This window comes from Haemaphysalis longicornis, unplaced genomic scaffold (assembly GCF_048455015.1).
Source record: "Haemaphysalis longicornis isolate Haplotype H1 unplaced genomic scaffold, Haemaphysalis longicornis Haplotype H1 scaffold_18, whole genome shotgun sequence".
NCBI lineage: Eukaryota > Metazoa > Arthropoda > Arachnida > Ixodida > Ixodidae > Haemaphysalis > Haemaphysalis longicornis.
The window spans coordinates 6,033,501-6,043,730 of NW_027526282.1; the positions used below are offsets into that span (position 1 = coordinate 6,033,501).

Here is a 10,230-nt window from a genome sequence, read left to right on the forward strand (position 1 = left end):
ACTGAGGGAGTTTCGACCATGTCGATATGGAGCAATGGGATAGACGCCGGCTGTCTAACTTAATAGACTCAGGCGCGATTCCGGCCGCTGAAGCGTTTTTTTTTTCTTTCACTTCACGTACGTGCACGATCATTCATCATCATCGTCACAGAAAGTTGGCTTTCCTGCAGGGCGTTTTCGCGTTACCGACGCCATCAGTGAGAACACTGAAGCTTCGCTTTAAAACGTATGTACTATTATGAGCAATATCAAAGGGAACTCAGGAACACGTACAAAACACCCTAAGACCCAGCTTTGACTGATACGCAGCGGCCGCCCTCGGAAATCATGAGCTACTCCAAATCAGCAATTCTAAATTTCTCACGAGGACACATATCAAGGAAGGTGTCCGCAATCCTGAATTCTGGTCTCCACCTCGAAAACCGGACAGGCAAGGTAAACTTAATTTGGACCCCTGCCCACTCCGGCCTTGCAGGGAACGAGTCTGCGCACGAAGCCGCTCGAGGCTTTACCGACCGAGCGGACGGCACTTCCGATGCGGAACTCGTTACCCATGTCAGCGGCAGGGACAGGCTATTGTCGTACAGTGACATCACCGGTCATTATCGTTTAGAACGGGCCCACTTCCCACCCGCGCAACCATCCCTCAGTAGACGGCATTCGGTGGTCTGGCGACTCCTACAGACCCACTCGTATCCAAACCCACTTGTGTACAGCTATTGCTACCCAGGGCGCTACTCCCCTGAGTGTCATAGATGTCAGCAACCAGCGGACCTGGCGCACATGTTATGGCAGTGTCCGGAGGCGATCACAAATGGCCGCACAATCTTTTACAGTGAGTAGTGGGAGGCCGTGCTTGTCAGATCCCGCCCGGAAGATCAACTCCGGGCCGTCCAGCTGGCTGAGGACGCTGCAAGGGGTCACGGCCAACGACTAAGCAACACAGCTGGCAAACTCTCTCTCTCTCTCTCTCTCTCTCTCTCTCTCTCTCTCTCTCTCTCTCTCTCTCTCTCTCTCTCTCTCTCTCTCTCTCTCTCTCTCTCTCTCTCTCTCTCTCTCTCTCTCTCTCTCTCTCTCTCTCTCTCTCTCTCTCTTTCTGTGTATAAAAATCTTTGTTTCTTCAACTAAAATTTAGGTGGAAGTTAGCGCCCGTTGGTTGTACCGCGTTCCTTCGTCCCATCTTTTGCGCTATTGTTTCTTCAGTATGTTCCACCAACTTCCTGCCGTGGTGGCTGCTTCTCTGACTGAGGCGAAAAGCGACAACGCTTGTGTGTCGAGATTTCAGAACACGTTATAGATCCCCTTGTGGTAAAAATCAACCCGGAGCCCTTCCCTACGGCGCGTCTCATCGCCTGTGCAGCGTCGGCGCGTTAAACCTGCGAACTTAAAAATTTTCGTGAATGTTCTTGCTCAGGGCGCGACCACTGACAAAGCGGCGAACTTGACGTGTGTGGTCACGAATCACGACGCGTTCAGCACGCGGTAATCCGACAGCCGATAGAGAAAACAGGTCTTCTCGATTTGCGGCAAGTCCTGCACAAAGCATAAATTCTCCACAAATCTGTACTCAGACTGGCGCCTGGAAACCACGCGGTCTGGTGGAAACACCTCATTTCTTTCTCTATTTTTATTTAGCACTTCCAGCAGATACCATGCATGGTAAATGGTATACCTCCAACGAATTGAAATAATTCATTGATGCACACTGCATATATAACTGGCCAGAAGCGGAAGTGTAGGACGGTTTGCGCATATATGTTTATTTTCGCTAGGAATTCAGAATCTTAAGGTCAACCAAAAAGAAGCAGACGAAAAATTGTTGAAAAATATGGCCACGTATTTAAAATATAGTAGCGTCGTCATTACGCGCCTTAGAAGCTTCAACGTTCATTATCATCGATTTACTGGTATTTCGCATTGATTTGTTCGAATCGTCCAATAAAAGCGAGCCACGGATGCGAATAAGAAAATATCCCCGACTCGAAACCTCAGTAAATTAGGCGCGGGTCTCCTCCGCACGTCTTCAGGTGCAGGTTGAGGATGTTTGTCCAGTTGCCTTTCAGGCGGTCGTCCAGCTTTTCAATGGCCGTGCAAACGTTCTCCGCCAGCTCGTCCCTCGGCATCCCCACGTTTCCCACGGTGACCACGACGAGCGACCTTGTTCTGGGCTTGAGGAAGACGAGAGTCTTCACCTCGTCGACCTTGGTCATCATTGACTCTTCGTGCGTCAGACGAATCGGGTCCTTGTACGACGCGCTCAGGGCGTCGAGCAGATCCTCGGGAATTTCTTCGTATACGGAGGGAGACGCTAGGAAGGCGTCGTACTTCTTCGTAAGCCTCTCGAGCCGTCTCTTCCTCGTGCTCACCGCGAGGATGGACTCCCTGTTCCTGCAGGCCAGGCCGTTGGCCCTCGCCTCTTCGCAGTGCTGCTGGTCGCCCAAGATGCACAACCTGAAGCGAAGCTTGGGAGCGTGCTTGAGCTTGATGCAGCCGCTGAAGCCCTCGTGCCTGCGAGGATCGCAGAGGGTGATGTGAAGCTTCACCGTCTCGACGAATCTGCGCCGTTTGAGTGCCGACTGACCGAGGAGCTCGCCGACGCATTCGTGCACCGTTTTGGGGAGCACGTAAGTGTTCATGATTCCGCTGTTTGCTGGTGGCTGCACACGCAACGTTTCGTGGACACCAGGAACATTTAGTCCTGCGCCTCAAAGACAGGCTGAGTCATCGCGTTTAGGCGCATACCAGGGTGATGTTGATGATGATGATGGCGATGACGATAGTTTTGATGTCTTTGCGAAGCGTAGTATGCTGCCACTCTAGGGCATTGGCCAGAGCCATAACAGGCATCGAGGTTCACGTGGTGATGATTTTCTCCAAGGCAGTGTCTATTAGCAGGGCAACCGTGGGAGTTACCGTCAGAAATTTCTTACGGCGGTTGCCTCTCATTGGCTAACGCTACCTGGAGATTCTATGGGATACATATTCTCGAAAAAGCCGAGTTTGCAGCTGCCCCTGTAGCGCTGTTTTTCTTTTAAAGCCCCTGTAGCGTTGTGGTATAGTGCGTGGTTTTAAACGAAAAGGCTCATCTTCGGGTCCGACATTGTGATGTTTTTTTTTAGCTTTCGGAATTCTTCGATCAACGTGATTTCGTTAATGCTTTTTTTTTACTCTGGTTTTTTTCTATATCAAGAGATCGATGCGCAGGGCTTCTAGAATGGGTTGAATTACGTTTAATATAGGTTGTCTTCTGTGTCGTTGGGCTGGGTTAGAATGGATTCGTTGCGGGTTGGCTAGATTTGGGTAGGTTATGACACATTCTGTTAGATTACGTTAGGTTCGGTGAGGTTATGTTACGTTAGGTTACGTTGGGACTTAATGTTATTCAATAAATCTGAGGCCAGCCAGCTTTTATGGAAACTGACGTGAGAATTTCCCGGAGGTAATTCTCACGGCTGCCGTGAAATTAGACGCAGCTTTTCTGCAATGGCATATACGGAAAGGGCATTTCGCACATTTGCTGAAGCCTCTCAGAAATTTCTTTCATGAAACAAATCATTTTATTAAAATGAGCACTGCTTGATAGATTTTGTTTAACGATATTTCCTTGCACATTTATTAAATAGAAAAAAAGGATGCATTCTTTTCACTACCCCCTCTGAATATGACGTGAAAGCAAAAAAAAAAAAGGGTTTACTGGAGTTGTTCACGTGAATCGTTTGTCAGCAGTAGCAGCGGTCATGGAACAACCGTGAGGCGCTAGGCACTATCCGCCGCAATGTGAGCGGATCCAGGATGTTCGGAAAGGGCAAGGTCATACAGTATTTTGTGAATGTCTCTCGAGACAACCGACATGTAGGCTACGCGGTGCGAATAACATATAGCCTTCGTGGAGTATTTTTACGCGAAGTGTTGAATCGTGGGTTTTGGAACAAACACCCCTGGTTCGAGTCACAGCACTGCCAACATATTTTTCGCAAGACCCGTGATTTTTTTTTATTCAAATATGTTCTCTCAGCTGAATTCTTCGCACTCTTTTCGTAAACAAAAGTGATTTGCTATCTTTTAGGTTGTTGTAGAGGTGGGGCGCGGTGAATCAATGCGTTTAATTAACATTTTTCATCGCACCAACAGTGCCGGGCTTGTACCCATCTTGAAACGGAGTATTGATTCGTTACAACTACTGAGAAGCTTGGCCAATCTCCCTGTCGGTGCTAGTAGTCTAAACATGCTTTGCTAGTCGCTGAATTTTTTCCCCTGAAATTACTTCAAAAGGCAACAGTACACACAACAAACACAAGTTTTTAAGTCGAAGGCCACGACCCATTCAGTATAGCCAACCTCATTCAGCTGGAAACACCGAAGTGTGGAGGTCCAGGGGCTCAGAGCTCATCTTGGATTCCGGCGGACCCTGATTCGTATTTTAGCTGGAACCAAATTTACTCATCTTTAGCGCAAAAGATTGATTAGGCTACACCTTCCAAGATCATTCATCGTGTCGCACGTGACCTTCATCCGTCGGTGTGCAAGCTGCGCCTCTCTTTTTACCGCTCCGCTTGCTCGGAGCCTCGCTCTGGGGTACCACGTGACCAGGCGAGGGGAAACGGCTGCTTTGCCTGCGCTTGATCGCTCAGCGCCGGCCGGGCTGTCTATGCGTGCCCTTCAGCGAAAGTGAAAGGCTGTATATAATCAATCAGTAGATAAGGCAGGCTGCGAAATCTCAAGCAAAGGCAGACATTCCCGAAACACTTGAAACACTTGTGATAACTAGTTTCACAAGCGTTAAACCTAAACCATTCTTTCAACCCCGTTAGTTAGTGCATTTAAAAGCTTTCTTGGGAATTGTGATGTTATCCCAAGAATCATTTGTCGGTTTTCTTATCATTTCAGCAGGCAGCCATTTTGTATACCAGAATAGCTAACTAATGCTTTCCCATTGAAAAATAATGCAGAACATTTGTTCCGCTATAAAGACAGCAACTTTTAGCACTCAGTCCAGATTGTGCTAGTGACAAGACGCAGTGACTTGGTCGAGTACAGGGCATTATAAGCGCGTATATTTAATGCGGCAAGAATATTTACAATTTACGGTAATAAAACAAAACATCCCACAGTAGGTGGGCATATTTAAACATAACGCAGATACCGTTTAATAAACAGGGTGCACCCTATATTATGCAATTAAACTATCGTTTCGGGGAAGCCGCAGTAACGGTAGACCTTTTTTATTGAAACTGGATACCACTGGTTTAAATCGGTGAAGGTAAAGGTAAGAGGGTAAAGCTTTAATTAGAGTATCCCATTTAGCCATACTTCTCAACTTGGTATCAGAGCCCCGGGACATCCAACGTACAATTATATCAAAAACTTCTTAACGGCTGGAACGGCAATATTCCAGATTAGTGACATATCCTCGGGGGCCATGACTTTTCACTCTTTAGGCACCCTACAAGGCGAAGCTCTGTCACCACTTCTTTTCAATCTTGTTCTGCTAAACATCCCTCGGCAACTTGAGCAGGACCCCAATTTACGACACAGCATCTACGCCGACATTACCCTGTGGGCATCAGGGGGCAGTGACGGCCAAATCGAAGACACTCTACAAACGGGTGCCCGAATTGTCGCTGACGAAGCTCGCAAGGTCGAATGAGAATGCTCCCCATATACACAACTTCTTGTCCTTCCAGCTAAGTCGGGTGCAAAAACACCTCCCAGTATAAAAATCCACGTTGGAAATGTGGGAGTGTTGGAGGTCGCTAGCATAAAGATCTGGGCCTTAACTGTCCAGCGCAACAGCCAAGCACCTGCTTTATAACGCAATTAAAGTCCCAGGTAACTCAAACCACCGACATATTACAGAGTATCACAGCTTGCCACAAATGCCTCAAAGAAGCAGAGGAATACTCCTAATGCAGGCATTTGTAATAAGCCGCATTACTGTTCTCTGCCATACCTCGATGCTTCTCAAACAGAGTTGCCAAAAATTAAGTCTCATACGCCGGATATACAAAACATGCTTTTCATTTATACTACAGCACTCCCACTGCCAGATCGGAACAGCTGGGCATCTACAACACTACAGAAGAAATAGTCGAGGCCCGTAGAGTCAATCAACTTAAAAGCCTATCGATAACACCCACTGGTCAACAAATCCTGCATAGATTAAATCTGCGAGCTCCGCTAACTGATCCCAAAGTCCCCATTCCCCAAGCAGTCATGCACACCTCTTCACCCGCCCTCTCCCACGCAATATGCACCCAGCGCACAACAAAACACGCAGGGAACAACGAGCACGGGTCCTGACTGAGAACTTTACGTAAACGCGGCAGACAACGACACCAAGACGCTTACGCTGCCGCGCCGGCCACATTCAGCACTAATTCCCCACCCTCACCGGCAACAGCGGAGGAAGCGGTAATTGCCCTAGCACTAACGCAGCGGCCAACCCCCACCCCCAACCCTCCCCAAACACCATCTCTGATTTAAGAACGGCCATTCAAAACTTCGCCAGAGGTACCAGCTCACCTTAGGTGCTCTAAATTCTTGTTCAAAATCCTCATTCCGACCCCGTGGAGCTGATCTGGACTCCTGCCCATACAGGGCTGGGGGGGCAACGAGGCACCCAACAAAGCAGCTCCAGAAATCACTGTCCGAAGAGCCAGATAACCTCAGCCGCGGAGCCCGGCTGAGCCCGTGGAGCCCGGCTGCATGGAGCCCGGGCGATCAGCCCAAGACAGCTTGGTTAGCTGTCAGGAAATAACTGCGCATTACTGCCTCTCCCGCCGCTAATTCTCGCCGGCTCATCTCACCTACTTTTATTCTGAAGAACGCTTATGGCGCCTAATTCAAACAAGCCCTTCGCCCTGTTTGTCGCGTCAAAGTGCACCTAATGCACCCCATCCTGTATCAATCCCCCAACTGCCCTGCATGTCGCTTGACTGGCAACCTTATTCATATCATCTGGGCATGTAACAAAGATCCCTTCCCATTAATTCGAACGGCGTGTTTCCAAACGCTTCGCTGCACAGAACGTGCACCCACGTGACATGTGTGATGTCACTGCGCGCGCTATTCTTTTGAGCGCCTGCTAAAACAAGCCCACCGTTCGGGCTCTGTGGCTTTGATGCAGAATACTGAGTACTGGCGCTGACGCCTCGGTTTCAAGCCCCAGCGGGTCTATTTCTTAATTTTTTTCGTTGCTTAATTTTTTTATAAATTTTATTTTTTCCGTAAACTCAAATATACGCCTTGTTTTTGTTAATAACGGTGATTAGGTACGTTTTAGTTCGCTTTAGGTTAGGGGCGCAGCCAATCACCCCGTTAATTTACCGTTCTCCATCGCGCGAACAGACATGTCACGTGGATGCTATGTGCAGCGAAGCGTTTGGAAATACGCGTCCGTACAACCGAGCAATGGAAGCGGCACTGGCTAGCCGAGACCCGCAGATGCAGAAAAGTCTGGCGGAACTGGCTGCCTTGGTCACCGGCAAGCTGGAACTACTGGTCCCCGCCCCCTCCTAACTACGAATTGGAATAACGTTTATTTCTCTTTCTCTCTCTTTTCTTCTGTATTCGGTGCATAAGTTCATCACAAGTGGTGGGCCTGGCGAAAAGGTCTGTTGCGAGTAGGACCAATGAGGTCCCACTCAGGCTATTCATTCCAGACCGCTCCTTAGATAATAAAGGGCTATCCGGTTGAATAAACTTTTGTCAAGTTGTTGAAGCTCACGGTGCAGTTTTGGTGATGTGAATGTTTGGTGTTTGGCAAAAGGCGGACATGACCATACCAGATGAGTGTGGTTTGCTGGTATTTGTGGTACAGTGTGGGCATCTGGGGCGGAAATGGGGAGTGTGCCATTTACGATGTATTTAAGGTGTGTAGGCAACGTTGGTGAGAAATCTGTTACGGAATATCTAACCGGAGGGCAGGAGTAAGGTGAACCTATTAAATATACTGCCTGAGTTTTGCTCTTCAGCTGGTCTTGTCGGTCCTTCTTATAAAGATGCAGTCTTATCGTTGGGTGGGGTGTAGGCGACCGTGTCGACTCATCAGGCTCCATTGGACATTGAAAATGCGTGCACTATTGTGGGCAGCCTGGTTCCTCAAAGAAGAATGTCCGTGGCCGGATACCAAGTCAATGCGGACTTGAGTTCTGTGTCGTTGTAAAACTAGTACTAATTGAGGTGCCTCATAGGTTATAGGATTTGTGGTCTTGTAGGAAATCAGCATTTCCAATGCTTCATACGAGTGTATGAGGGTACGGAAAAACTTGGACAAATAGAAGTAACATAGGCAAGTAATGCTACTGCATGGGTAATGGTGTGGAACTCCTCTTCAAGGCTCCTGGCGTGACTGTTGTGCATGGTGCCAGTGCCGAGAGTGCAGCTACGGATATCAGCGCGTGTCCAGGCCAGTCCGATGTTATTCCAACGCAAGCGTCTGCGAAGATGGCGGTTTCATTTTCTTGACGATCCGTCCGAAGGCGTCGGATGCGTTGTTGGTATAGCGTGTAATTGAGAGGAGCAGTATACTGCTCGCAGTGTCCTGTAAGGCTCGCAGTGTCCTGTTGAATAGATTGCCAGACGTCTCCACGAATCAAGTTGGACGCGGAAAGCGGATTTGTTTGGTGGGCTGCGTCGTCCCCATGCAATCAAGGTATGTCCTTGGTGGGTCAATGACCATTTGAATTCAGCTTATGCCATGGTCTCGTTGACAATGTGCTGCATGCCTGTCTAAGCTTCTTTTTTGTTAAGGGTTTGCCTGATTATAAACCCCCGATGGTTCGAAAGGGTTGCCCTGTGTAACAATTGGTTGTTGCGTGCTCTATACAGTTCGCACGCCAGTGGGCCGTACGAGAGGATGCTCACTGTGACAATTGTGGAAACAGTCAATGTAGGCTTTAGGGTTGCTCTTTCAGATTTGTTGGGAAGCCTGCGGATGGTGTGGCGCATCTTTTTTTTTTACTTCAATCTTTGGCTTCATATTCCAGGACTGTTCTTCGTCCCGATCGGTAAGCCGACAATTCTGATTGGTACCGTTGTTGCCTGTACTTGATGATATGCGATAGTAACCTGCATGGAATGATGTTTTGGGTGGGTGGTTTGCAGTCGCATGCCGCAAGAGCTGTAATCTTTCAGGAGCGAGTTGCTGTCCTATGCTGACAAGAGTGACCTCAAGGCCACTATATGCCGCGGTTCGCAGCTTCACTGCCTGGTCATAGAGTGAGCCAAAATCAGTTGCTTCCGTCCAAACTGCAACGTCATGCGCATAAATAACAAAGTGGGGCAGAAAGTTGGGCGCATGTGACAGACCTTCTCGTTTACATTTCGCGCGTTTTTTTTTCATGCACAGCCAACCATTCTTCGTGACGGTAACCTGCCGCCGAAACAAAAGCCACGAGCATCGAGGAACATCGAAACCAGACGCCAACTACAAAGTCCTCCTCTTCCCCTTGTCGTCGCCTCATTTCGCTCCATTCCCATGGCGCTCTTCCGAAAGCCACACTTTCGCATACATGTACTGACCGCGAGACGCAACATGTGGTTTCCATTAGGCCTCACCCTGGCAGTGATCGCTAAGTGGTGTTCTTCGCTTGGCGGCCCAGCACACCAGCGACGGCGGGTCGCTTTCTTTCGTTTGGTTTTTCTACTAGTGCGGCCGGGAGGGCTTGCGCAGAGGTTGCGACGAACTGAATTGGGGCTTTCCTCTCTTTATTCGCCGCTTCTAAACCTGCCTTCTCTAGTGTGGCAATGAATTTTCACAAATCCTGCCTTGAACCTGAAAGTTCTTATGCAATTGAGAAAGACGGGAAACAGATTCCTCGGGGCACTTAAGCCTGTATACGTGCCTTGAAGGCGAAGCCTGGCTATACTTATTAACGAATCAACTTGTTTACTTCCACATTTTAATTGCATCTCTTTCTTCGCTTTCGTTTCTTTGTCTTTTGGCAACAGTCACTTCGATAGGCTTCTTTTTTGTTATTCCATGCATGCGGGTCTTCCTCGCTTTTGTTTCTTCGTGTTACTGCACGAATTACGTCAGCGACCAGACTGGCCTACGCCACAGCATCTGTAGAAAAAGGGTTTTGCGCGGCTGGTGTGTACCTGTTCTACTCATGTGCCATCGCGATCAGGTGTCCCGCGGCACGCACTGCTCTCCAACTTTACTTTTGCAATTCATAGTTTTGTGAACTTTGTGAAGGAGGCACTTTGCTCCTCAAAGCTCCCAATTTT

The 10,230-nt window shown here is 48.5% G+C and overlaps 1 pseudogene; it reads right to left on the reverse strand.

Annotated features, from left to right (window-relative positions):
* Positions 1-1,988: 1,988 nt before the first annotated feature.
* LOC144166636 (large ribosomal subunit protein uL1 pseudogene) lies at positions 1,989-2,838 on the reverse strand (annotated as a pseudogene).
* Positions 2,839-10,230: the final 7,392 nt, after the last annotated feature.